The sequence below is a fragment of the Trichechus manatus genome, unplaced genomic scaffold (assembly GCF_000243295.1).
Source record: "Trichechus manatus latirostris isolate Lorelei unplaced genomic scaffold, TriManLat1.0 scaffold00053, whole genome shotgun sequence".
NCBI classification, from domain to species: Eukaryota; Metazoa; Chordata; class Mammalia; order Sirenia; family Trichechidae; genus Trichechus; species Trichechus manatus.
The window spans coordinates 5346735-5352394 of NW_004443989.1; positions in this window are offsets into that span (position 1 = coordinate 5346735).

A 5660-nucleotide genomic window follows, 5' to 3' on the forward strand; every position below is an offset into this window, starting at 1 on the left:
AGGGAATTTAAAACATATGTGTGTTATTGAGTGATTGAGTGAGTAAATAAATGTCACATCTCTGATTGTCCCTGTTCAAAACACCAGATTTGTAGTTCAGAACTTCTGTTGGTCCAGCTCTACTAGAGTCAGCTGTGGCAAGGTGAATGGGTTGGTAATGGGGTACAAGCACAACTCTTAACGGATCACTGCTATAGTCAGGAGCAAGGAGCCCTGGTGGCACAATGGTTAAGCACTCGGCTGCTAACTAAAAGTTTGGCAGTTTGAACCCATCAGCTACTCTGCGGGAGAAAAGACCTGGCGGTCTACTCCTGTAAAGATTAGGAAACCCTATGGGGCAGTTCTACTCTGTCATATAGGGCCACTATGAGTTAGAATCGACTTGATGGCACACAACAATAACATAGTCAGGAGAAGTTCCTAGAGAAGGAAAATTATTGTGAGCTTGGCTTGTTATTGTTAGTTGCCATTGAGTTGGCAACCCCATATATAATAGAATATATATAACACATATAACAGAATGAAACATTACCCTGCCCTGTGCCATCTTCATGATCATTGGTATGTTTGAGTCCATTGTGTCCATCCACCTTATTGAGGGTTCCCCTCATTTTCGCTGACACTCTACCAGACAGGATGTCTTTTGCTAGCGATTGGTCTTTCCTGATGACGTGAGTTTGGGAGACACCCTAAAACCTTGCTACTCAAAAGCGTGAACCATCAACATCACCTGGAAGCTTGTTAGAAATGCCAGGTTTCAGGTCCTACTCCTGAACTCGTCAATCAGAACCTGTATTTTAGCAGGCTCCTCCAGCGATTAACAAGCACAGTAAAGGCTGAAAAGCACGGCCCTGAAAGCTGTTTATCGCTACAACTCTTTGAGGTAGATAAGAAATTCCTTGTAATAATCCCACACTACACACCAGAAAACCAAGTAAGGTTAAGCGATTTGCCCAGGATCACAGAACTACTAAATGACAGAGCTGGAATTCAAAGCCAAGACTTCTGACTTCAAATTCCTTCATGCTCCATGCTCTTTCCACTATCACCCTCTATCTCCTGGATATACCTATTTTCTTCCACTAATGAAAAAAATTAAGAAAGAAAATAAATAGAAAAAATAGAGCTACATTTAAATGGTGGTTAATGGTTGCAAGAATTGATTTGTTTTAGAAAAGGAAATAAGCATTTATTACTTACAGTGCATTTGATAAAATGTTTTTCCCCAATACATATAAAAGAACCCCCTAAGTAACATAATGACTGTTTATATTTAATTTATTCAGCAATGATGCATCTTAACATTCTTTTATAAGCATTTATAGCACTTATTCAGAATTATCAAGCATCCTATTTGGGTCAACGTCTTTTCTTTTTCCTTTTAAAAAATTCTGAAATAGCTCATTACTATTACACATGCCTCTTTCAGTGCTGATTAAACTAAGTGTTTAGATAATGCTGATTAAAGCTACATGTTATTTTGAGTGTCCTGGCCAAGGGCTCTCTATTCAGGGCTCAAGCAATTGGAACTCTTCTAGAAGGATACAAAGGGCCCCTTGAGATCATCACTTTTTTAATTCAGTGTCTTCAGGGATTGACTAGTATGGATACCAACTACGTTAGTCTAGACTCTTTGGGTTGCAAAGCACAGAAATCCATTCCAAATTAGATAAAGCAAGGGTTGGAATCATTGGCTTCTGTAACTGGAAGCTCAAAAGGTGGATCTAGCTTCAGGGTCTTAAACATCATCAGAGCTCTGTCTCCCCATCTCTTAGCTCTCCTTGCCTCTGTTTGGCTGGCTCTCTCCCTACGGCAATAAGACAGGGATTTTTGGAAGCCACAAGCCAACATCTTCCTTATAGCTTGGATGCCTGAGAAAGAATGTTTCACCTGTTCCAGCAAAATTCCCAGGGAAGACTCTGATTGGACATTTATGGATCATGTAATGATATCTTAACCAGTCACTGTAGCTAGGAGATGATACATTTTGATTGACCCAGATTGGCTTATTATTTACCCTGGTACGGTGTATCAGGAGTCCTTGGGTGGTGCAAATGGTTAAGGGCTTGTCTACTAACTGAAGGGCTGGTGGTTCGAATCCACCCACACGCACTTTGGAAGAAAGCCGTGGTGATCTACTTCTGAAAAATCACAGCCATTAAAAACCTTATAAAGTGAAGTTCTACTTTGACACGCGTGGATGGGGTTGCCATCAGTTGGAACCAACTCAATGGCAACTTGTTTTTATAGTATATTAGTTTCCTTTTGCTACTTTAACAAATTAAGACTGGCTTATTATCCACCCAGGTATGGTGCAGTAAGGAGCCCTGATAGTGCAGTGGTTAAAGCACTCGGCTGCTAATAAAAAGGTTGGTGGTTTGAACCAACCAGCCACTCCACAAGAGAAAGATGTGGCAGTCTGTTTCTGTAAACATGTACTTGGAAACCCTACAGGGCAGTTCTACTCTGTCCTAACGGGTTGCTATGAGTTGGGATTGACTTGACGGCAGTGGGATTTTTGGTGGTGCAGTGGTTAAATGCTCTACTGCTAATCGAAAGTTTGGTGGTTTGAACCCACCAATCACTCTGTGGGAGAAAGATGTGGCAGTCTGCTTCCGTAAAGATTTACAGCCTTGGAAACCTTATAGGTCAGTTCTACTCTGTCCTGTAGGATCACTATGAGTTGGAATGGACTCGACAGCAACAGGTTGTGGTGTATTAGCTTCCCGTTGCTGCCGTAACAAATTACTACAAACTTGATGTCTTAAAACAACACATATTTATTCCCTTACAGTTCTGGAGTTCAGAGACCCAATTGGGTCTCACTGGGCTTAAGTCAAAGTGTTGGCAGATCTGATTCCTTATGGAGGCTCTAGGGGAGAATCCATTGCTTTGCTTTTTTCTAGATTCTAGAGCTGTATTCTTTGCATTTTTCCCTCATACTCTCTCCCCCATCTTCAAAACCAGCAGCATAACGTGTTCAAATCCTTCTCTCCTTTATTGTCATCATATGGCTTTCTCTCTGTCCTGTAGTCTAATCTTCCTCTGCCTCCCTCCTGTAAGGATACTTATGATACTTGTGACTGAGGTCCATCTGGATAATCCAGGATAATCTCCCCATCTCAAGATCCTTAATTTAATCACATCTGCAAAGCCCCACTTTGCCACACAAGGTAACATTCACAGGTTCTGAGAACTAAGCCATAGATATCTTTGGGGGTCATTATTCAGCCTGTCCATGGGAGAAAAATGTGAGTCTGCTTCCATAAAGATTTACAGCTTTGGAAACTGTATGGGACAGTGCACTCTGTCCTATACGGTTTGCTATGAATCAGAATTGACTCAAGGGCAGTGGGTTTGGTTTTGATTTTTTTTATTCAGCATGTTACAGGCGGGATTTGGTCTCAGGCAGTCATTGGACAGAGAAGGATTACCAGAGAATATGTTAGATGTGGTTTCCTGTAAAAAGGGATTCTGGGCACACACCAAAGTACATACTCACTATACCAACCAACAAAACCAGTTTGTGCTTTGTGGCAGACTGCTGGTTGTTACCCAAAATGTATCTTTCCCTTCTTCAATAATAATAGAGTTTTATTAGCCATAATTGTGCATAATAAAACAACATTTACCAGCCTTCCCTGAAGCTAAATGTGCCTACATGGCTAAATTTTTGCAATACAATTTGAGTGGAAGTAGTGTGTGCAATTTCTGCATCACATACTTGAAAGGAAATTGCTTGCCTTCTCGTCCCCCTCCCCTTGGTCTGGAACTCACCTTGGTCAGTGATTCAGCTTCAACCATGTAAATGAGGACAGCATCTTAGGAACTGTTGGAGCAACAAGATAGAAGGAACCTGGGTCTATGCATGACCTTGTGGAGTAGAGCTGTCTCACTAGTCCCACAATCTGAATTCCCTGTACTTCTATTTATTTAAGAGAATACATACATACATATATAACATATATATGTGGCACAGTGGTTAAGAGCTACGGAGAGCTATGGCTGCTGACCAAAAAAGTAGGCAGTTCGAATCTACCAGTCACTCCTTGGAAACCCTATGGGGCAGTTCTACTCTGTCCTATACAGTTGCTATGAGTTGGGACCTACTCAATGGCACCTAACCACCACCACAACATACATATATGTAAAATATCTATGGAGCCCTGGTGGCACATTGGTTAAGTGCCAGGCTGCTAACCAAAAGGTCAGCAGTTCAAACCCTCTAGCCACTCTGTGGGAGAAAGATGCGGTATTCTGCTTCATAAAGATTTACAGCTTTGGTAACCCTATGGTGCAGTTCTACTCTGTCCTACAGGGTCACTATGAGTCGGCATCAACTCGATGGCAATGGGTTTGGAGATATATATGTATATATATATTTGTTGTTGCAATTTTTATTTTGTAAAAATATAGATAGCATCACATTTGCCAATTCAACATTTTTTCACATATACACTTCAGTGAGATCAATTACACCAGTCATGTTGTGCAACTATTACTGTTATCCCTTGTCAAATTTTCCATCACCATAAACAGAAAATGCTTCCTAAACCATGCATTCCAGAAAGGGAAGTTTTGGTGGAAGAAATAGCAGGGGCAAGGATATAGAATCAGAACTGGGTGACATATGTTTGAGGAATGAAGAGGTGGTGACTATGTCTGTCTTGGGAAGAAAAAGGAGCTGAATCTGAAGGAAGGCCTTGTCCAAGTACTGGGACTGTCCAGCAGGCTGAGCAAGATGGAGGAAGTCCACAGGAGGTAGAAGGCATAATCCAGATCCCCACAATCCACAGAATAAACCCTCTCAATTGTTTTTGGAGCTTCTTTAGAACTTTGCTGTGATTTCCGGAACTCCAGCATCTGAGAACACTGTCCTGTACACTTTCAGTAGCCTCTTTCTATTTCTAGAAATAAGCTGTCTAGGGAGTCACCCCTTTTCAAACAGAATGTGTGTGAACAGCTAAGAGGTGTCATAACTAATGTCTTACTTATGGTATAGTAGTTAACTTGAAGTTAGTGGATAGCTTCCTTTTCTAATCTTTAGACTTAGATGGAAGTATAACAAGGAGATTAAAAAGCGTGGACTTTGGAGTCAGACCAATGGAAGTTTGAATACTGAATCTGCACATAGGAGTTCTGAACAAAAGGAGTGAGATGATACCTGCACCCCGACAGACACCTCCTGAGTGGTGTTAGCTCCTCCAGCCATAGATAAGATTCAAGATTACATGAGCAAAACTTGTACACAAATATTCATAGCAACGTTAGTCATAATAACCAAAAAGTTGAAAAAACCCAAATGTCCATCAACTGATGAATGGAAGCAAGGAGGGCAAGACTTCAGCTTGCTTACTTTGGACATGTCGTCAGGAAAGACCAGTCACTAGAAATGCACATCATGTTTGCTGAAGTAGAAGATCAGCAAAAATGAGGGAAACCCTCAGTGAGATGGATTAACATAATAGCCACAACAATGGACTCAAACATACTAACAATCATGAAGATGGTGCAGAACCAGGCAGCATTTTGTTCTGTTATGCATAAGGTCACCATGGGTCGGAGCCAACTCAACGGCAACTAACAACAATATATCCATACAATGGAATGTTATTCAGCCATAAAAAGGGATGAAGTTCTGATATATGCTATAACATGGG